Below are 25693 nucleotides of genomic sequence, written 5' to 3'. Positions count from 1 at the left end.
TATTGTAAAATAATCATGCCGCTGCAGCATAAGTCGGCACTGAGTAAATTTAGATGTGGTGTAGCTCCTCTATGAATTGAAACTGGTAGATATGAAAACTTACCGGTTGAAGCTAGAAAATGCCCTTTTTGTGATACTGTAGAAAACGAGTCTCATGTTATCCTTGATTGTAGAGCATATGATGATTACCGTGTAACATTGTTTGCTAAGGCCGTTAAAACTGATAACTTATTTCTAACTATGAGTAATACTGAAAAGTTGAAATTTATACTCTGTAATTCTGCATTGCTACGACTTGCTGCCAAAACCTGTTATTTGATTTTAAAGAGAAGACAGTTTTATCTGTGTAAATAGTCATCGCGTTCATGTATATACTTTTAAGTATGTAGATGTTTACTTATTGTACTTTGTGATATTCTAATAGGTCACACAAATGATATTGGATCCTTGTTATTAGATGAACCTCCGATATAATGGTCGGTAAATCCAATTTCACCTGCTTGTTTTAGTGTTTCTGGGAGCTTCTGTCAGTATTAAGTCGGTTGTTTCACTTTTTTCTATGGGCTTTTAAAGCAAATTTTATGCTCATTGATGGAAGAAAATTGTTTTTGTGGCATATTAGTGTTTAATTTGTAAGTACAGTTGTTGTTTTTTTACCAGTCAGTATCAGTCACATATTTTATAACAAGTCAGTATTTTATTTTGCATTAATATGTTCTGTGTATTTGTCAAATAGTCTCCTGTAATTCTGTATAGAATGGCCATATAATTATTTGTTTTATGTGTTGCATGTAACTTTTAGTATGTATATGAACGAGACTCTAATAAAGATATATAAAACTGAAACTGAACACTGAGATAGAAAAACAGCATGTTCTCTGAACCAATTGCTTTGAGACAAACAGTGAGACATTATTTGTTTCAATGTAATATCAATGAAATGTCTGGTTGAAATAACATGTTTGTTTAACGAGTTATAATACAAAGACCATAAGACTCATTTCACGAATTTACAAACTTGCATTTTATGATGTACGCATTGATCACTTATCTTTGGCGAACCAAGCATGAACAAAACTGCCTTTAGCGATACCTACATATTCATATTCATATTTCTAATTTGACTTCACATACACCTTTCCTGATATATTTCAACTACAGGCATTATTATATTTTATACTTGTTCACCTATGATTCAATAAAATATGATACAAACATATATCACTAAAAGTATTTCTCCTGAAATTTAATGAGTCTATCTGGAAATATAATTTGAAATATTGGTGTCATTTCCACTATTTCCACAGACGGAAATGACAAATATTATGTAACGTTTTTGCGGATGGTTAATGGTTTTTATTTTTTATTTTAGATGATGGAAGGTTAATCGCAATGTGATACCTCTGCATCATGCTCTTGTGTAGTTTAATACCTTTGTACTCTGCTTTGATAAATAAACAATGAGGGTCACTCACGACGTCTTGCGAGCATTGCAGAATCTAATTGAGAGATAATGGTACTCATTTGTCGGTGAGATTGGACTGGCAGGCTTGTAGGAGATGAAATATGAAAGTCGCACAAATCCCGCTGTGTTTGCCATATATTGAAATAATTATATACGGACCTGAGTAATTATTGTTTATAAATAATATAATATGTTTGTCACACTTAAGACACGTTACTCTTCATCTGTTATCTGTGTTTGTTTATATCCAGTCGTTCGACTTAACAATAAACTTGTTGTTTCCTTGTCTTCTGCTGTGGCCATGTTAAACACTGTATATATGTTTAAACAATAAGTGCGAAGTCTGATTTAACCCATAGTGAATACCTCTGTGGATTGACACCGTTCTTCCTGTCGCAAATGTTGTGAAAGTCGCAATACGGTGACTGTCGTGAATGTTTCAAAGTGGGAAGATGTTGCGAATATCGTTATTATTGCGAATGTTGTAAATATAATTAATGGCCTGAATGTTGTGAATGTTGTGAATATTGCGAATGTTGCTAATTCCTAAAATATAGTGAATGTTGTGAATTTCGTGAGTATTGTAAATGTGGCGAATGTTGTGAATATCATAACTTCTGTGAGTACCGCGAACGTTGTAAATACTGTGTATGTTGTGAACGTTGTTAATGTTCTGAATGTTCCAAATAGAATCAAAATCTAATGACGCGAATGTCGCAAATCGTTAACACGTTGGAGCAAAAGTTGCCAAATCTTGTATGCATGGTAACCCCTAAGAACTGCAGATCAATGACTGAACCATCCAGTCCATTATCTTCACTTTCAGAATCAATACATGTACTCCCCGAGGCTCCCCCGAGGCTCCCAATTGAGGATAATATTCTTTTGGATTTTGCAGTGACTGAAGAAACTACACAATGTCATATTAATGATATATAGATATCAAATACATAAAAACTAAATATTTAATTCTTCATGAAACAATGAAACCAATTTTAATTCTTGATGGTATGAAAACGCGTTTACGTCACCTCAAGTGTGCAGTCTTGGGACATGAAAGGTTCATATTCTACAACAAGTTCGGCAATATAGACAGAATTCAACCAACCGCCACATTCTTTAGACTTCATGTCTTCCTCCCATGATATTAGACACACTGTGGTTATTTATAAGTTATCGTTATGTTTTATATCAGTTTAGTATCAAATTCGAATATATACAGCAGACGTACCTTTTAAGAATACTTGCACACAACTGTATACATCTTGTTTTTGTTTGTGCTAATTCTGCCCCTTTGTAGAGGGCCTAATGTCATTCTAAAATAAGGTAGTCTGAGTTGTTAAGCGACCTTATCACCGTTTAATCAGGCGCAAGAATTGCAAATTTATTAAAGTATTACTCTGATATTAGTGTGCGTATTAATATGTCGTCTGAAACATGTACAATCAGATTGTATTCGTAAACAGAAATTGTTTCTGTTCACCTATCGTCAATCGAATGACAAAGTAACGAAGTAGAAAACTATCCAATCTGTATAAATATGTATATGTGAATATACGTGAATGTTCAAACGTATTTGTTTCTTTGAATAGGTAAGTAAGATTAAAGTTAAAAAATAATAAATTTCTTAAGATGCTTCTGAAATAGTACTTACATTTTATTAACTCCAACACTTAGCATAGCGTAAATGCCCCACAAACATACATGATACATACATGATACAACATAATACAGTGTCAATTGAAACTACAGGTATCGCATTGAGTCATGTAGCCCAAAATATCATTATAATTTCTTCTTCTCGATTTAATCTTCTTTTTCTTCTCGTTCAGTGTCGTTACCAGGTGCCTCTAAACAAGGTTTAAGTGTTTTGAATACTGGGCTTGTCACTGTTATTGTTATTGCATTATGGTTAGAAGACATGAACAGTTTGCTACCTGTTTGGTGTAGTTTATATGGTATATGTACTGTGTTGTTTGTGGAGTTGTGTGCTGTTGTTTCATGTTTCTGGTTTGTAATTGTTTGTGTTCTATGTCTTTGGCGTTGACCCTGTGACCCTAAACGATGTTTCTGTTTAAATTTTTGAATACTGTGCTTGTTTCTGCATACAAATATTACATTGGATGTCAGTTTATCATAGACGGCAAATTCCATCTATTTGGATGTTACTACTCAGTTACATGTTTCTTTTTTTAAACACTTGCAAGTGAATCAAAGAAAAGTTTTACGATTTCTGACGATTGGCTTTATATATTTCAAACTGGTTTGTGATTTCAAAAACTTGCCTAACATGCTGGATATGCTTGATCTACTTCTTTGTTTACATTTTAACCGCAACATCTTTTTTAAAGTTGTGTACTTTTTAGTGCACAAGTGGAACTTTTATCCCAAATATGGTGGTGGAGGTCGTAACACATTTGAAATCAGTGTTATTTTGTGTGCAAATCGTCCAGTTCACTATAGATTACATGATACTAAAATTGTTAATGGTTTGTTTATTCTAAACGTACACCCGAAGAGACCCCAAACTAACAAAATATGTGATTTACCTTTTTTCGCAATCTAACAGTAGAGCTATGACATTAATATTGACCGTTGGAATCATGGAATGGTGGACATTTTGGACGTCATCGTGATTTGTGTAGATGGCCATTGTCGTGATTTTAAAGTTCAAACATTGTGCTACGTGATAAACAAAAATCATTCGTATAACAAAGAGGTGATCAACAAATGCTATTTTGACGTTTTTCCAGCCTCCCTGAATTGTATTTTGAAGCTAGTACCGACCGATGGTTCTCGTTTACAGTGACAACTTATGTCCAACACAGAACAATCCCAGACAATTGACAGTATACCGCTATTAAAAACTCATATCCGTAAAATTCTGTATACCTGAAATTAATGTGCCTAGTCAGATTGATTAGAAATTGTTATATTTTTCAGGATTTATACAAGGCACAGCAATTTAAACACGTTGGTAGGTTCTGCAAAGTCAAAACTATAGCAAATATATCCTCATCCAACGTTCAATTTGAATGTAAAGCGAACCAGATACAGTTATCAATCATAATCAAGGAGGTTTCGTGAGAAAGGCATTAAAGATAATATATATTTAACTACATATAAATAGAGAATACTAGGTTAGTGCCGTGGATGGAGGAAGTTTATCTGGCAAGGCGGAGGAATTTATCGGGTGAGCCGAAGGCGAACCCGATAAAATCCGCAGCCGAGCCAGATAAACTTTCTCCATCCACGGCACTAACCTAGTATTCTATTTATCCTGTTACTTTGTTTAATTAAACACTATAAAACCTTAAAATTAATAAGAATCTTTAAAAGTAAGGGGGACAACTGTTTTTCCCTGTTGACGTCATCACACTCGGTATCCATGTTTAAATCGCCCCCAAAATAGTTCGTAAAACTGTTCAACTTTTTTAGTACGTTTATATTCAAAGTCATTGCATTTTAATACGTCAATATCAATTCAAAACATAAAAAAAACTTTTAAACGTGCATAAGCATGGATCGGTCTCTGAACATTATCTGATGATGTAACAATTATTCCGCAAGTCAGAGTACAGTACACAGGTCAAAATTCAAGATCACGAGTGTTTACAAACAATCGCAACATATTAAATGGATTTAAATGATGTTGATAGTGTTGAATGATCATAACTGCACCGGCAAAGAGATCATTCATTTCTGTTGTAAGTGAGATTTTGTCATTCACCACAGAAATGGAATAAACTATCGACGAGTATCGTTGAATGCTGTTTCACAGTTTCCAGCATTTGCGGTCGGGGTAAGATTTTCACATCTCATGAAGATTTCAGGTCGATTGCTTTGCCAGTGTCATTATTTTGCATTATGATGGGACTTTATGGGCGAGTGATTGCTGAGGTCGGCTGTTAGTGGTCCATTGATAAGATACTGAAACGGCAGTTCTGCCTTTCTTCTGACATTGCAGAATATATAAAAGAAGTTCGTTTTCGCGGTCACATGACCACCTGACTGTAGATAAACATCACGTGGTCTACTATCCTAATAAACTAAAGTTTACACGGCACCTTGTTATTGTACCGATTTGTATGCAGGTGACAGGATAAACGGTGCTATAGGGTTGCATACCATGCAATATAGGAACGAATCTTTTGCACTTTCGTATCTTCAATTACAATACAATGGAATATTTATATGAAAATCAACAGAAACAAGTCAAGTAGTCGAATGTTTAAACATTTCTCTGCCATATTTTGTCCCATGATACCTCAGCCTTGTAACTTCTTGAGGACCCAGTTTGAGTGAGATTTAAATTCAGGGATATGCAATTTCCTAAAAACACACCGTTATTCAATATGTTCTTTCTTTTTTGCATTTTGACCTTTTAAGACCGTTGTTGTTTATAAATAAATTACTATATAAATTTGAAAAATGAATTATTGGATAATTTGATTTTCCAGGGAGTACTGTCAAGCACACTTTGTCGTTTCCCTGATGGATTTGTCATTGTCAAAGAGTAATTTATTGAACATTTTACTTCAAGAGATTTTCCTGCGATACCGCACAGAAAAACAACATGCCTTAAATACTCAGGTTGTTCGTTAATTAAATCTGAGGAATAGTTCTTATTGTCTGAAATATTTAGTTTAACATTGACAATGGTATTTCAACGTTCTATCATCAGTATGTGTCCTAAAAATGAACCTACGTGTACACATCCAATTTGTATCGATAGCACACATTCAATATTCGAATAGTTCAGGTTTAATGGTTTATATTAGAATGTAATAGTGTGATTGAACTAACGTATGCATAAAGGAATGCCTTAGTTTGGTTTTGTTAGATTTATTAAAAGAAAATATGGACACCTCAATCAAGAATGTGATAACAAAGTATGATAGAAAGAGCTGGGAAATACTTGTTGAATAGCTTTGCAGATCACATATTTTGCAAAATTGAATGTAAACAAATACAATTGAGGCGACGAGTAGCTTCCTTACTTGGCGCTCGGAATTACAGGGTGTGTATTGGGAAATATGGAGTAGTAAGAACTGACTAAAATTACAGAAGAATAGTTTGTTTTGTATCGGTGCTTCACACCAGGCACGTTATAGATCCAATCTATTCAAAAACAGATACAATCGGGATTGCAAACGGCTGGCTCAAGTCATAATGAAGCCAATGGGTGCTTGCAGACATTAATTAACTGCAAAGATATTACTTTTTTTATTTTGATGACAGCAAAACATGGGAGATTTGTTAAAGGACAATGTTCTCCCTTTTTTTTAACTCATCTTACAAATCCAATGAGTGTTCCAACAAGCGTTTCTTCTATCAACATTTTTCCAAAATACGTATAAAACAATGTTAAAATGTACATGTCTATAAGATTGGGGTTGTTTTGATCTTTAATTTTCAGGAAAATTGATGTTGTTAAATTATACCTTTGGATTTCTATAGGCAATTTGTTCCTCCGGCTTACACGCGCGTAATTGCTCAAAGTGGGACATTCTTTTCTGGTTCCCTCTAGCAGCACCATTTTCAAGTCTGTATAACTGGCATATGAAAGAAGTAGTCTCTTTTTATATGTGAATCGGATAAGGGCTTCGTTAGAGGCCTTGTAGCCCGTTATAATAATACATTCAATCAAATAGCATGTAAATAGTCAATCATTGTCTACACATTTACCTTACAGCCTAGACAAAATGGAATTAAAATTAATAAAAACATTATAGCTTGTTATTGTTTGTGATTTGATTATTTTTTCAATCATGGATATTGGTTTAATTTCGCTGTACTATTCAAGTATTCGCGAGTATCTATCTGGACCCAACTCAGCTTACCATTTAATAATAGGGAATAATATGTGGGGTCTTTATCAAGAGTTCACAACACGTCTGCTTCGTACAACAGCTTATCTCCAACTCCCCGATATATGCACACAGACCAGTGACGTCAGCACTTTATGGGTAAATAGGACAAAAAGTGCACTCGCACTAGACTATGCATAACCCTACATACTACAATTATTCAGAAATGACAGAACCGTGACCTTGTATATGCTCAATCCTTTCCGAACGATCTACGTATATTTAGGCATATGTCAAACCCGACCGTATTCTTTATTGTATTCGTTTGATTATGTTTAACTTTTAATTTATTATATCTTATATTCGTATTGTGAATATTTGGCATACAATACATCACACGATTTGCACGTACGTTTATATTTATTCAGATAATCAGCGATATCATAAACTGTTGATTAATACATGTGATTTACTTCATGCTATATGATTTAAGGATTTTTCCCAATTCAAAGTTGGTTTGAAAAAGTAGTAAATGAAGACAAACAGACCAAGCATAAACAGATATTTGTATTAATTAATGTTGGGGTTAGCACACATGCAACAAAATATATTCATTATCAGATTTTGGGGTAACCTCATTAAAACTGACTGCTAAGTTAATCTTGTAAGAATAATAAGTACGTTGTTACTTTATAAGCTTCGCCTGTACCACACAGTTCAATGCACAAAGAGTGGATTAAAGTGTATATAATAATACTCATGCCTTTATCTAAATTCATTTTTGCATGATAAAGAGGCTGATATTTTTAAAAACAAAAACAAACCTTATCACGTGTTGCTATAATTATGACAAATCTATTATTTAATTTACAAATTATTCATCATTTTTTAAGTTTTTTAGCTGATTTCATTGTTTATCATCATTAAGTATTTCGCTTTATTTAAGTAACTTTTAATAAAACAGCATATCTTTATTTTAGTTTACTATTGTTTTCTGTGCCAAAATTATTAAAACAAACAATGCAGACACTGTTATAAAGAAAGAAATCGTGATTCATAGAACAAGATAAAAAAAGTTCTTCTGTTCACAATATTGATATATATGAAATCATCAGCAGGGCATATTGTCGTTTGGATCAAGTGTGGAGCATTTTGAAGCTTACAAAAAGTATTGTAGTATTCGAATGATATTGCCTTTCGACATTAATTCCCTTAATTTGCTAATTTTGCAAACACACCTAAATAAAAACGGATGGATACATGTAATAATGGTTATTAGTTATTAAATCCAAAAAGCCATGATAAACTTCACTTTGAAATATTTATGCGAAAAACTACAGAAACAAGCTCAGTAGCAAAACGTTTAAACATAAACCCGGTTTAATGGCACTGGAAAAACGCCAAAGACTTGATGACTTTACATGCAAAAAATCTTATTCGCAAACGTAAACGTTACTATAGTAAGGCTAAAAATACAAACACAACCCAACTAAGGGGTAAATTTCGTAAACTTCGGAACGAAACAACTTTGGCTATTCGTGACGCAAAAGAAACATATTATTGTAATCTCTCAGAAAAAAATTGCTCAGGGTCTTCTCAGTCTAAAGGGTGGTAGACAGTTCTGAAGTCATTTGTTAATCCTCAACCAAGGCCAAACATTAATGCAATCCAAGGTCCCTCTGATGGCGAACTCTGCCTAGATGACGCTAGTAAAGCTGAAATTCTCAATACCCAATTTAAAAATCAATCTTTATTAGATGATACCGGCCACATTGTTCCGCCAGCTAGTAATCATAACAGAAACCGCAAAATTGACAATATCACAGTGCTACCAAATGAGATAACTGACATTATATCATCATTGCCTGTTAATAAAGCTTCAGGACCAGATGGCATAAGCAATCGAATCCTAAAAGAATATTTTCACTCGTTAGCTCGCCCGTTGTGCTCCCTATTTAATATGTCTCTCTCAATCGGTAGATTTCCAAAACCGTGGAAAGATGCTAATGTGTGTGCAGTTTTCAAAAAGCGTGATTCCATACTTCCTGTTAACTATCGTCCTATCTCCCTACTTAATACAATGGAAAAGGTGTTTGAAAGGGCAATATATAAACACTTCTTTAACCACCTTCGTGACATAAACTTTTTTACCCCATTCCAGTCAGGCTTTCGGCCAGGCGATTCTACTGTTAATCAGCTTGCATACCTTTATAACACATTTTGTAAGGCATTAGATGATGGCCTTGAGGTTAAAGCAGTATTCTTTGATATCAGTAAGGCATTCGATAAAGTTTGGCACAAGAGCTTGATTGTGAAGCTACAAGAAACTGGTGTCGATGGCAACTTACTTCCGTGGTTAAGTGACTATCTTAGCAAACGTAGGCAACGTGTAGTTCTCCCTGGCTCCATATCTAGTTGGGTCTTTCTCAAGGCTGGTGTACCCCAAGGTTCTATTCTAGGTCCCCTCTTATTTTTGATATTTATAAATGACATTGTTGTCAACATTGGAAGTAATGTTAGGCTATTTGCAGACGATACTAGTCTTTATATTCTCGTTGACGAGCCCTTAAGGGCCACTGAAAAAATCCAGAGAGATATTGACAGCATCAGTACATGGGCTGATAAATGGCTAGTCACCTTTACTCCTGCAAAAACTAAGTCAATCCTGTTCTCCAGAAAACGCCTACCGCGTATTTATCCAGATTTGTCTATGTATGGTCAACAAATCTCAGAAATCAATTCGCATAAACATCTTGGTTTGGTTCTTTCCAGTGACTGTACATGGCATGAACACTTTGAGTACATCAGAAGTCAAGCCCTTAAAAGAATATACATCATGCGAAGGCTTAAGTGCCGTCTGGACAGAAAATGTCTAGAAACTATTTATTTTTCGTACATCCGTCCGATTCTTGAATATGCGGATATTGTCTGGGATAATTGTACGGACTACGAAAAAAAAGGAACTGCAAAGGATACAAAATGAAGCCGGTAGAATAGTTTGTGGGTCTACTAAGTTAATTTCGATTGATGTTCTCCATACGGAGCTATGTTGACCTACTCTATCAGAAATACGCATTAATCACATACTATGTCTCTTCTATAAAATGAAAAACGGCCTTGTCCCAGAATATCTATCATCCCTTGCACCTTTAAATGTCAGTACACAGAATTATCCACTACGGAATGCATCTAACAAGAACGGTTATGTCACGCACAGATTCTTACTTTTCCTCATTCTTACCTTCAATTATACGTGCATGGAATGAACTTCCACAGAATATGCGGGATTGTTGTTCAATTGCATCTTTTAAATTTGCACTTCGTAGTCGATTGCCAGTCTGCCCGCCTAACTATATTACGGTAACCGCCGATTACAAGCACTTCACACTCGACTGCGTACTTGTTGTAGTGGTCTTAACTATCACCTTTATTGTAAAAATATAATCAGCTCTCCTCTTTGCGAGTGTGGTAAAGTTGAAAGTAGTACTCACTATTTTATGCATTGTCCTTTAAATACCGACTCTCGACAAACTTTCTTTCGTGATATGTCAATTATCACAAAAATTAACATTGGTTTCATTCTCTATGATACTGTTCATAAATTCATACAAGACTCGAAACGTTTCTGATCATTACCTGACTTAAAGTGTTTCCCCAATATGGTATGTACCCAACTTCTTTTCTCCCTTCATATCTGTCCACACCCTACTTATATATCCTTTATACTGTCACTTGTGCTTATTTTGTATCTTTTATGTATCGTGTTTGAACTATTGAACCCATATCTAAACAAAAAAATCTTATTCCTATTTTTTAGCATTAGAAACAACTTTTCTCGCATAAAAGATATATATCGTCTAATCGTCAATCATACGCATTTTTCTGGTAAATGAGTAATTTAATTCCCATGGAGAAGAACTCTATAAGCTATGCTTTCGTTCCAATCCATTTCAATATTATAAACAACTTGTGTGTGTGTGTATTCTGTGTAGTTTGTTTGTATATGTTGAATAAAATATGTTTAAATCATAGAACATAAACACAAAAAATCACAAACAAAAAAACTTGGAAGAACAGCACAGTGCATACATACTATATATAAAAAAGCCTAGTATGTTTATCAAGGAATGTTAGGTACCGCCTTAGATCGGTCAGTAAAATGTAAATTTACCGGGGGTTTAAACCAGTTTAAGTGCACAAACCTCACTCTTATCCCAACAATCCGCAAGAAAAAACGCAAAAGGTAAATCTTATCAAAGTATGCATTAACTGAAAGCCTCTTTTGTTTCGCCTGTTGATTTAATTGTTAATTAGGCAGCGATCCACTTAAACGCGCGCTGAACTAAAGTGCAGCATTATACACATTCGGCCGTGTATCTGTGATGGAAAGACACACATTAAACGGATAATCATGGCGAATTTGAGTTATGCGTCAAAACCGAGAACTAATCCGTATATTTACAAGACGTTTGTGGATATTTTACGTGAGCTGGTTGAGGATAAACCAGAGAGAACAGCGTTCATATTCTACGATTTAAACCACATGCGCTCATCTCTCAGTCGACAAGAACTGCTAGACAGGGCTACTGAGTCTGCAAAGAAATTTGTGAAAATGGGCGTGGTAAAAGGAACCACTGTCGGCGTTTGCATGAATAATTCACTGGATATGTTGATTTTAAACATTGGCCTTATGATTGCTGGTGGAATTCCGTTCTACTTTCAAACAAACCGTAAAGACGGAAGTGACGTCAAGAATATTTTAATTTTCTTGGTGGATAATTATTGATAACAGACGCTAGCCCCGGCGATGAAAACTGGAAAATTATTGAGAAAGTTTGGCCTTGTTATGAAGAAAAATGTTCACTTTAAAAACTATTTTGTTCAATGGAAAGGAGCAACCTGATATAAATTCAACACTACGAAAGAGCGTTGCGGATTTCTTCGCTGCTGATATTCCGGACGGCGTAACATTTCCACAGATTCAACCTGAGGAGACACTGGCATACTTATTCACGTCTGGCTCTACAGGACGTTCAAAGGTGGTCACTCTAACATATTATGGGGTGATGAACTGGACCGAACGGGCAAGAGAGCTATTTGGCGTTACTAAACAATCGGTCTGGTTTTGCGATCACACTTTTAGGTGGGGTTTCGGCTTCCCACGGACAAATCTTACGGACGGGACGACGCGAGTTTTTGTAGATACGCGAATGACGATTGTTGGCCGATACGTAGGGTCTATTGCTGATATTATTGAAAAAGAAGGATGCGAGGTTGTTTATCATTCAAGTAATATTGCAGATGATATGTTAGGTCGACCAGACCTTGGACTCAAATTCAAGAAGGTTATACTTATTCAGATGGTCGGTGAACGCATCCTAAAAGCTGTCGTCGACAAAATGCAGAAGGTTTTCAATTGTAAGCGTATAATGTCGATCTACGGTAGCACTGAGATGGGAAATGTTAGCACCTACATCACCAGCGAAAGTTCTGGGGAATTCGAGGATGGTGTAATTGGTGAGATAATAAAGACGATATTTTTTAGATAGTATTTTATTTCACCAATGTAACGGAAAACATACTTCCACGAGTGAGAATACATTTTTCTCTATGATCACGAGTCTTACACGATCTTGCTCTGAACTCAACAAATTATATATTTTTTAATGCTTATTATTCTGAGTATTATTGGTATTTTGATTATTTTTTTCTAAACACTACCGGTTTTGAAAAGAGTGTTAGCTACGCCGACAACAGTGATACGCCCCTCATGCATAGTTTAAATAGCTGATGACGTAGCTGTCATTTCTTTGTCCGGCTCGTGGACAAAGAGGTCTTAAAAAAGTTTTTATAGATTATTATTTCCTTGTGTTTAAGATTAAACATATTATAAACATTCATCAATGAATCAATTAATGCATCTGTGTTCCAAATAATAACAGTATTTGCAGGATTTTTAAATTAAACAGGGCATGCAAACATGACCAAAATAACACCTGCCGCCATTGATTGAATAAAAAGATCGAAAGCGCGAATAAAATTAATGTGAATGTACATTTCAGTTCAAACAGTCAGTTTAGCTTAAGAGTTTGTGATATGCTACATGGTATTCAACCACCCCACAGTGTCAGATATCAATTAGTCTGATTCGTTTGAAGACTGGTCGTTTCAAGCTAATGAGTAAATACCACACTTGGTTGTTCAAAATAAATAGATGGGTGGGGTAAAAACAAATTATCAGTTAATTGTTGAGTGAAGTTTCGTTCAACAAAGTCATACAATGTAAAACGATAATTGAAAGATGATAGTCTATTGAATTTATGTCCGAGCAGTTGTTTTCTTTGTTTTTCGAGTTTTTCTAGATTTTCGCATAAATATTGTACGAAAGCAAATGTTCAAACAATAAGCTTCATGTTCAAGAAAACGTTTTAAAAACAGAAAAAAACAACACATTTTTCTAATGAAGTGTAAAATATGTCCAAGAGGAAGTTTAATTTGAAATTCATATAGTTCTAAAAATTGATATTTTCACTCCTCAATTTGCAGTCAAAATATTAAATTACATCATAAGATCCTAGATGCTGAAACGATTTATTTGCCACACATAAAGCATAAAGTCCCCTATTGTGGATTGAAAATATGGTTCTTACCAGTCGCATCATGGGAAATTTAGTTTTCGGTGATTACTGTTTAGTGCAAAAGTTCGCTGTTTTGATTAATCTTCTATTATATCTATTAAATCACAGTATGATTGAAACGGATTAGATGGTACTTAAACAGTATTCAGCTTTTAAATTAAATTTCAAAATGCTTTTGAAAATAACAAAGTATATCAGTAAGTGCAACAAGTTAAGTTGAATTTGAAGTTATACCTTAAGCGATATAAATGCGCTGAATGTGAAAAAAAAAAGAAGTATTGTGATAAAAATGAGTGAACCTAGTACCTAAAATCCCAGATATTAGTTATATTACTTGTGTGATCAGTGTAAAACCAAGTCCAAACTGGCTCTTCCCATCCTAATTTTGGACCAAATAAAGCAAAAAAAGGGGTGTTCTGATATATATATTCAATGCTTAATTAGGCCAAGAATGGCTGATAAATTAGGCCAAGAATGGCTCTACTTGTGTCCTACCAGATCCAAACAAACTAAGAAATTTGTATGACCACATAGTGCCTGAAACAAGGAATTCGAGGGGTGAGAGCGAAAAGGTTCTATCGTGTTATTTATTTTATGTCACTTAGAACCTTTTCGCATTCATTACTCGAACTGCGTTTTTATGCAAACTAATAAGCAAGCAAGCTCAAACGTACCCGTTCCATTTCCAAAAAGTACCAGAATGGCTCTTCTTTTGAACATCTAGCATCAGAAGCTATTATCGTGTCTAACCAGTGCCAAATAAATTCTTTAATGTCTATTTTCCGGCCCAACTTGTACAATTTATTAACAAACAAAGCCAAACATATAGGAATGACTCCACTCAATCATGATACTATAATTTACGGAGATGTACCTATATCACCTGTAACCGAAATTGGACATTTCTGTATGATGTCTCACATTGTTCTGTTGTATTAAATTTCTCTTAAGGCGAACCTCTGGTTGGTATGGAGATGAAAATTGTTGTCGAAACCGGGTCTGTAGTTCCGTTCGGGGTCCAAGGTGAATTGCTCACCCGCACGACCTGGAGGTTTGCTGGATATAGAGTCTTATTGGGTGATCCGCTTAGAGGCACTGTCGATGACTTAGGTTGGTTCCATACTGGCGACATTGCTCATATGCGTCCCGACGGAAATTTCGTATGTGTTTATAGGCTCGATGAACGTCTTTCCTTGGTCTTTTAAAAAAATATTAAAAACGTGCCCGGGAGCTGCAGCAGCATTCGCGGTCGGTGTTCCTGACAAACGTTTAAAACAGGTCATTTGCGCATGCGTAGTTCCACTACCGGAAGCAGGACTGACGGTGGAAATTTTGGAGAGGTTTTTCTCGGAGAGGTTTTTGGAAGATTTAATAAGACCAGCAGTTGGTCTTAAGCCAAGATACCATATACTGCTGGAAACTGTACCCATGCTGGCAACCGGCAAAACAAACAGGAGAAAAATAGCTGAAATTGCGAGAGAAAAATTGAACCTATCTGATATTTAACTGTGCATAATTTGTCGATTCAGCTTATATTTGTCGTGAATTTGTCCTAGTACTTTACCAAAGCATCTTATGTTGTGTATATCTGGATAAATGTATAAACCAAATTGATTATAGATTGACAGTGGAAATGGTGGCGTATAGTGATGTTTTAATCCGACTACCAGTGTTTGTTTTGATGAATATTTATGTAAATATAAATATTAGTCAGAATCTAAAATAAAGTGATTTGTGTATATATCTGTGTTGATTTCCTTGTTTTTGGAATCCTCTTTACTTAGGCTTACATGTGTCATCTAATGACCGACTCATCAAACAGACTACGTACATTGCATTTACTGTAAGGTTTCCAGAGGTAATTCTGGACGTGGGTTTTCCTTTTTTATACTTTAAACATGAACTTTTTAATGGCCCTACTCTAATTTCTATTCAATTATTTCTGTGTACATGAACATACAAAGATTGCATTTATACAATCGAAACCCCATAGTGACGAATTCGTAGGCTCTTTTGAAAAGGAAATCTTCGAGATAACGAACATTTGACCTATCTGAAATGCAAAACTTAATAGCACCAGACCTTACACATTTGATGCTTAATTATGTTCTCGCATTCTCATTCATCAGAGGTTCGATTGTGATAAATCTAACCTCTGATTCAATCGTACATAATCAAATACAAAACTATATATAGAATGTCATCGTTTTCTAATCAAAACGCTTGTTACATTCAGCATACTAAACTATCGATCACTGACCATCGATATATCGTATCTATATTGACGTTAACACAATGAATTGTTCACACTTAGTTATGAATATCAAATATATATCTCAAATAACCAAGCAAGTTCCATTTCTTGAAATATATATTTGATACGAAAAAGTGAATGACGGAATTATGAGCAAATCATAACAGTCAAGAATATTAACTGATAAAAATGTCCTAAAATTTGTCAAAACAATTAATGTGGTAAAGTATGTTCCTCTCAATGTCCTCTCGAAAGTCCCCAACGATGGCAAATATTTCATAATTTGCCCCGCAGAGATGACACATGGAGGGGCCATAAACTAATATCACGCACTCCTATACACCAGTCCAATGAAGGCTACTTATTAAACGGAACCGCACGTTTGAAAATGCGTATACCGAACTTTCTGTTTCCCTGGATCTAAATCTTCAGATAAGTTGAGATTCGTGGATGTTTAATACCGAACGACAGATATATATCTGCCACATCTTGATATCTATATATCGAGGATTCTCAATTAAACCTTAAAAAGGACCAAATGTAAATATCAAATGAACATTAAAAAGTATCAAATGAAATATTTTCCATTATGTATCACAGGAATTGGATATATTTATAGTAGTTATAATTAAGCTTCGTCGGTTAGAATATTTTTTCTTCTATATGGATTCTGTAAAAGCCAAATGGATATATACGGCAATTTTGCGTCCTTGACGTTATTTTTCAATATTAATTGATCGAAGATATATGCGTTACAAGTACAATTTATGCGATAAAGGTGTCATTTATAATCAAACAATAAGTATAATAATATTGACACTTGACTTATATAGACAATATTGTCTTCAAGATTTCTAATTTTAATTGTGTTTGTTAGGCTCTTTTTCATTGGCTAGAGGCAAACGCCATGTTTGGCTGACTCCAGTAAAATCTATAAAAAGAAAACAGCGAAACGTCTCTGATTGGCTGAAATTTTCTCTGTTTGCACTCAGAATCAGGGCAGTTGACCAGAGTGTGATATGCATAGCATCATCACTCTGGTGAACGAAAATGTCGCTGTTATTCATATCCGCCATTGAACCGAAATTATTATATCTTTCCGTCGTGAAAAAAGCAAACTTACGTTTACGTTTAATTTTCTTGGTTTTAAATTTATAACATTCACGGCTATTGAATATTATAATAAAAAGAAATACATGATAAAACAAACAGTGATTAGGATACTTAACAATGATAGCACATCTATGATAAAATTAACAATAATATAGTCTACCAAATCAACAAATTCTGGTTGGTTCTTGATGGTGATTTTTGAAATAAGTATTAAATAAAGTAATGAAAACTAGAGGATTGAATTCATTTCCTGGCTAAACTATTGCATATTTCTTTCCGAACGTAGCTGCACAAAGCATCAAGTGGAATGTCAATGATGTTTTAACACAAAACATATGCATTTTATATAAAGACATAAGGAAACTCGGTAAAACCTTGTTTCAAAAAAAGAGCTAAATTCTTAATTACAGCCACACATGTTGCAATGGTCATATGAATTATGCTTGCTTAATATTGAACCTCAAAACGAAATATATATATATAGTTTTTATTTTGTTTTTGTTTTGGTCCTTTACACGACCTTTGCACTGCGGAAGGACCTTTAACGATGATAGCACATTCAGATAAATACATTGAAGCACTACACTATATGTACATAAATTAAACTACAGGATTCATGTCAATGGTATAAAATGGTATGAAATGGTATAGGCTGTAGAGAAATTTCTTCCTGACGTATTTCCTAACTTTGTCGACTTTCCAATAATGTCGTCGCGCATTTAAATAAACGCATGGAGCTTTGCACATAATGGTGCTCCAGCAGCCCTCGGCGTCCTTCCAGGCTCATTATCGCAAGAAAAAAAAATCCTTGATTTGCTCTTTAGTTTTGAGTCAGGTTTATAATGTGTTTGGTTGAAAACTTATCAGGCCGACATCTGCTTCTTGTTTTGATCCACTTTTGATTCGATTTTTATGGTTTTGCTTCTCATTTTTCAGTGTATGTTTGTTTTTAATGGGATTGAAATTCTTTGGTTTTGAAAATTGTTTCTATTTCTTTCATACTTTACGATCAAATATGGAGTTTTATGAGTGAAAATTTGATATTTTCACTGCAAAATAAGGAGTAAAAATATAAACTTTCAGAACTACTTTTAAATCCTTTGAAGTTATTTCCTCTTGATCAAAATATAACACTTCACTTTTAACCAGAAAATGTTGGCAAAAAATGTTTAGAATTTAGAGAAATGTTCTATAAATTTAATAGATATATATTTGGAAATTATCACATTACCGTTTATTACCCATACTACCGTTTTTCAAACGTTTTCTTGATCTTGAAGCTGAAAGTTCGAACATTTGCTTTCATAAAAAACAAATAATAGACGAAAACAACTGTTCGAACATAAATAGAATTTTATATCATCGTTCAAATGTATTTTGAACCGCTGTAATATGGAATACGAGTTTCCCGGAAATTCACACATCAATTTACAGATAAACTTGTATTTTTTACCCCACCCACGCCTAAAATTTGTCAACAAACTAGCGTGGCATTCACTCTTTACATGGAAAACAAACCTATTTCCAAGCGAATCAGACTGGTCTCTGACAATAAGGTGCCTGAATATTCATATATCATGAAACACAGTCTAAGACTTAGAAAAATGTTTAAAATCCAATGATTATCCGCATTTGTTTTTCTAACACTTTTGACCTTCCAAAAGTTAATTCATTAAATGGCGGTGTTTTCGTTATTTTCTTGGAACATAAAAGCTCTTATAAAACTTCATTGATTACTGGTCATAAAAGCATTGCACTGAAAAACGAGCGAGAAATAAACTATACGAATGAATAGCAGAGAACGTTTTCTCAACAAACCGGAATTAGAAAAAATACAGCTATAATTTTGCATGAGGGGGCCACACGGGTAGCGGCATAAACTACACCCTTTAAAACAGGGGGTAATTAATAAATACATTAAAAAACTAATAAACCTCGTGAACAAAGAAAAAACTATATTTTCTATTATTATGTTATACTATATTTTCTATATTATGTTTTTCTGTGACACTCGTGAAATAAAATACGATCTTACACTAATATAAACAAATATCCTCTATATCTTCGTAATTAGTATAAAACTAATTATTAGGAGATGTTCGAGGGTGTGCAACATTGGACCCTCCCTTTAGGCACTGATTTGATTTTGGCTCACAACGTGTGGATGTTGCAGTGACTGAAGAAACTACACAATGCTACTAGCAGAAATCACATACACTTGTTTGTTAGTGTGTAAATATTGATCTTAAATGTGTTCTAAATGATTTAGGTGACGAAGAAGGCAAACAATTTCAGTATTCGAGTGTGTTGATTATTAATGTCGTACAAAATAATTGTTCTTATGTCACATTTTGCAATGAGAAGCATACTATTCGAAAGATAGATTGTAATTAGGAAAAACATTCGCCGGGAATTGCAGAATACCATTCTAGGTCAATGAATGAATATAAAGAGACGAGCATTACATTTAACAAGTATCTTCTGATTTATCTTCATTTTAATCTGTTGAAAACAGAATGCCACTTTAGCCGAATCTAGAGGGCATTAACAGTGTTTCTATCAGTAAGCATTTGTAATCAAACGTAAACGGCTATTCATCAAAATTTAAAACTTGGATAATTGATCTCAGTTATAGAACGTATTTGAATACATTCTCAACGGTCGGACTAGCGTTCGTTCTTGTCGATAGGCAGTGTGATCTTATGACCTGGTAAGCGGGCTTAAGGTTTTTGGTTTATTTTTAATCTGTAATGCAGTAACATAAATAAATCAAAGACATTCCGGAAGGGGGAACCCTTGGAATCAAAGACTCCATCAAAACAAACAAGATTGGTTTGCTGGAACTATACCTTGACAACAATGAGAAGCAAAATACTCTCATTGCTCCTTAGCACCGGCATTGTGACATAGAAAATGATCCAGAATAATCAGACATAAATAACTATACTGTGAACAAAGTTCAGGGCGACTCTGTTACAGCCGAAATACACCACTTTAAGGTCAGCTGTGGCGAAAGCTAAATGCATTCTTGTGTCTCCCCAGTGAGTTCATACCATTATTCTGAGGTTTAAATCATTATGTTTTTCACTTTGTACTTGTTTATTGGACTAAACTTGGAATCTGTTGCCTTCCGTTGTACAAGGTTTTGACATATAATGGTCAGAGTACATAAAATTTCATTACTATAGAAAGGTATTGCTGCCGGAACATTGGACGCATGAGGAATACTTCAAAAATATTGTCTCCAAAAGGTCTATCGTGCCACAATTGGAGCCTGTCAAAGAGAGAAGAACACTCTGGAGGAAACGTATTGCAGTTATCCAATGTAAGGGGCTATGTTGTCACGTGATCTGGAGGAACAATACATTATAAAAGGGAGATCATAATCCTTTAAAAACCCAAATAGTTTATCATTGTAAATCCTTCAATTATTGTTTTTAAAATCACATTCATTATTATTGACAAGATGGAATTGTTTCCTGTCTTCATTAGTCACTGGAAGACTTTCATTATAAACAAACATGTGTGCTTATTAGGCACGCACATTAACGCCTCTGACAACATTCGTTAGTATGCTCTATTTACGTCCGTCTTCATCATTCATTTGTGATGTAGGGACAGGCGAAGCTAAAATTTGAGAATAAAAAGGTATTTTCTGTTAACAAATTGCTTTGAAATAAACAATGACACATTAATAGTTTGTTCAATAATCATTAATAAAACCTATTCAGTGTGGCCTGAAAACGAAGGCACGTCCAAACTCAACGTGGTATACCACTCAATAGCGCGCGCGTCAATGATTAACGACAATGCAAAGTAACGATTAAAATAAGTACTGTGTATACCCCACCACGGCTGCGCGTTCGGCACTGATCAATGTCCGTCATTGTGCTACACAATCGAGTTCCATTTGAATATCTTAAACAGTTTCATTTATTGTAAAGAAGCAAGCTTTTTGTTTTGTGTTTTACAGAAGTGCTGCAAGCGGATGCCAGCGGTTGCCTTTTTGTTCAAACACATGTGCCTTGTAACTCAATGTATGTGTATCGTCACTGGTAACATGTGTTCTAGTTAACTATTGAACGGCTTTGCAATTATTGTAACATTAAGTCTTTGCATAGTTGTAGTAGAGATGCAGTAGCAGTAGAAGTAAAGTACATGGTATGAGACATAGGGACCATATATTTTGAGGAATAATGTTCAATCTGCATTAAGTAGGTAGATGACTATTGACCATCACTAGATGTATACACCTTTCACCTTTCTTCACAAAAATAATCTTTTTACTGATGAAACTTTTACTTTCTCGGTTCAATTAAGCATTTAAGAGTGTTTTCATACTGAAGACGTTGCAAAGCTAATGGCATGATAAGGTGAAGTGTATTCTTCAACCACTTTCTGCACAAAGTCCGAATAACACGACATAATGCAATAAACAGCAAAGAAGCATAAAAGCCTGCTTTAAAATAGAATTAAAATGACATCGCTGTTTTTATTTTTCCTATTTATATCATGCATCGAAATCTGACTTGTGTTTTAGTAGGCATGCAATCGTTTTAAGGGATGACAATTTCACAAAGACTAATGGCAAATGATTTGAGAATTGAAGATGCAGATGTTTTATTACGATATAGAGGAAAGAATTATTAGATCAATTATCTTGCTACACTGAGTTATAACATTTTGTGAGAATTGTATTGTTGTTTGACTTGTAATTTGAGGAGCAGGAAAGCCGCCCAGTGATGGATACGATTGTCATGCCGGTAATGGCTTTGTCTCTAGGTTTTATATTTGTTTTATATCTAACAGTACATATACATAAGATTTTACACAGCGTTGCTTCGGCAGTGGGTGGTTTTGTCGTTAACAAATTTAAGTAGACAAAGTTTGCCAAATAACTTCAGCCTGCACGTGTTATAACACAACCTAACGGAAATACTAGTATGAGCTCTGGTAGTTCTTTCAATGTTTATATATATACACTCGATGCAAACATAGTTTACACACATGGAAAATATACATACAAAGTATAATGAGGTCTTATGAAGGCAAATAATTAATACTAGTATGACAACAAAGTATAAATTGAGTTTAAAGTTGTCAGAAAGGAATTATACATTGACTTTGAAATGCTGTCAAATTATTCACATAAGTATAATGATATCACGAAGAAACTTTTCCAATCAAAAATATCAACAACAATAAAGCAAAAAGAAGGACGTAAACAAACTCCAACGAGATATAATCAAGCCATGGTCAGGGGCGTAGCTAGGCCTTAAACACGTGTAGGCCCGATGGTTCTATGTGAATTTGGGGACTAATAAAACGTTTAGGCCTGATGGTTCTATGTGAATTTGGGAACTTATAAAACGTTTAGGCCTGATGGTTCTATGTGAATTTTGGGACTTATAAAACGTTTAGGCCTGATGGTTCTATATGAATTTGGGGACTTTTATTTAAGGAATGAATAGCGGGGTTGATGTCATTATCGGGGTATGATCGCAATTGGGCTGGTCTAAGTGTGTGGAGTCCGAAGGTCACGACCCAACTGTTACTGGAAACATTTTTTTCAAATGACGTCACAATAACGCGGGAAAAAATCAACCACTTGAAATCACTTGTAAACGTAAAATTGAAACACTATTGGACACAAAACGTTTAAGATACAATAACTTAACACTTTCTTAAATGTTGATTTTTATTTTACGGGACCTGCTGACACAATACAAACAAAACAAGATCAATAGTTTTCATGTATATTGTTATGTGATGAATTGCGATCTGAACATATCCGAAGATGTTGCGTTCATCGATTGATGAACGCAATTGCCGAAAGGCAGTTCATTTAACGAATGGAAGTTGAGGTCTAAATTTATGCTCATTACACACACTTAATTATATTTGCAATTATAACAATAAAATCAAGCAATACATCCTGCACGTAGTTTAATTAAACACAAACATGCTTTGGTTAAAAATAAAAGAAATTTTAGTGTTGTTCAAAGTGTTTAATAGCTATTTTTATTGCATATTAGTGTTATTTAAAGTTGTCATTTTAAAAAAGAAAAAGAAATTGTAGGCCCGGGCCTACAAGGCCTATATGTAGCTACGCCACAGATGCTACAAAAGACACAGATTAAATAAAAAAAATAGCAAGATTTAGGCGCAAATGATTGGCTTCAAGTCATTTACCGTTATATAATTAGTATAAATATGTGTGTATATAAAAGTGTATTCGTATATCTCTTTTATCTCACTTATTGATGTCTAAGCATTGCAATATACTCTATTGATGCTGTATCTGTACAACATGCACATATATAATCATCGCTAACAGTATGAATGTATTAAACATTACAGTTTTTTTAATCATGGGTTTATGCCTACTGTTTATGTTTTCCACACATCAATATTTGATTGGTTTTGAAATGTTCTTTTCATGTGATTTATGATATAAGTCGTGTTATATATCGACTCGTAACATATCCTAAATTGACTATAATCCATACCACAGTTCATTCATACTACTTTAAAATTAATATAACTAGAAAGGTCGCCCCATATCTCATATAATGTATTGAAATTAAGAGAGAGTGCATTGTTAGGATACAAATGTGAGAACAATGCGGAAATCGTGAATTTCTGAAATTTATTCGTAAGCAACAGTAAACGTTATCATTATTTAATTTTGTTAATATTTGTCAATATTCGTCTGTAGTTGGAATCTCCCTAAAATTCAGTAGAATGTATTAATTGTGATTACATGTACGGTGTCATGCAAGGTGATCTTACGTCATCAATAACGGATATTTATTGGAATTTTATATTTTTCAGTCGGACATGAATGTTTTTCACTTTTTCCCTAAAATGGACAATTTCACAAAACCAAATGTAGGTTGGCTAATAACGATTAGGTATGCGTATGTAAATCCCCATAAAAATAGTTTATTATAACCTTTAATTGTGTGCATTAGCATCATCAAAGAGAAATGCAACACATAATTTACTACACTCATGTTAATTCGAAAATAACCATATAATGGAACGCTTTTTCATCGAAGACGTCCGATAATAGTTTGCATCAAAACGCAAACTAAAGTATGTTAATACAAATAGGAATATGCTCCTGTCTTATCTATACGTATATTACTTCGACTTAACAACTTATCCAATCTAAACCTATAATATTGAAACATCAAGGACAAACGACGATATGAAGAAGAAATCAACATTTCCAGGAGCATTTGTAAGGAAAACAGTCAATTGTGTGTGGTTTTATTTGACATATTTACCAGTAATCCTTGGACGAAATTACGGATGGCCTGATGGACAGAGTAATTCTAATATTTATATAGTCGTCTGGCCAAGACCTCGAATTGAGACAAGTGACAGGATGTCTTCTTTTCTCTCTCTCCTTTTCTCCTCACAATACTTTTGCTGTGTGCGTCAGTGACACTTATACGCTTACAACTATCAAGAACGTTGAACTCATAAAAGACACGTTTGCTAGATTTTGAATAGATACACAGTAACAATTAAGTCACAAATGACATTAAACACTGTTTTGGCAAACGAAAATTGACGTCTGGTGTTAAATAAATACAAGAAGGAACTGACGATCGGTATTCAATATTTCACCAGCAAGTGATGATGGTTGTCTTGATCTCTACGAAGGGACAAGATCGTGAAGACTAAGTTGGGCTCAGGAATGATTCACCACGTTTGTTCGTTAAACAAATACAACGCTTGAAGAAAAAAGAATGCGGACGTTTGGCTTGTGTTTTAACTTTTGACTACTGAACTTGTTTCTGTATTTTTTTCATATACATATTTTACTAGAACACGTGTTGCTTTAAACTCTGCTATGACAACACTTCCATGCCGTTTTGAAGGCGTGTACTTATTAGAGAACACTTGTGTTTGTGATCCCTATAAACTAACTTTGTAAATAATGCCCTGACCGGTGCAATTATACCTCTATAATGGCTCTGTAATTGAATAATGGTTATTTAATCTTCATAAAACATTGAAAAATACAGTGGCTAGCCAAATTCAAAAGTTATCCCTGTCAGGGGCACAAGGCAAGGGCCAAAACGACAATGAACTAGAGATACAATCATTTTGAATACATAAAAACAAACACCATAAACAAACTAAAACCACAAACAAAAATACAACCACCATACACAAATCATACCCTCCGCAAAATTACTAAGACCACAAACACAAATACAAACACCACACACAAATTATACCCTCAGCAAAATCACAAACACAAATACAAACACCACACACAAATAATACCCTCAGCAAAATTACTAAGACCACAAACACAAATACAAACACCACAAACAAATTATACCCTCAGTAAAATTACTAAGACCACAAACACAAATACAAACACCACAAACAA

This window comes from Mya arenaria, chromosome 13 (genome assembly GCF_026914265.1).
Source record: "Mya arenaria isolate MELC-2E11 chromosome 13, ASM2691426v1".
Taxonomy (NCBI): Eukaryota; Metazoa; Mollusca; class Bivalvia; order Myida; family Myidae; genus Mya; species Mya arenaria.
Note: the sequence above shows the minus strand (reverse complement) of the source record.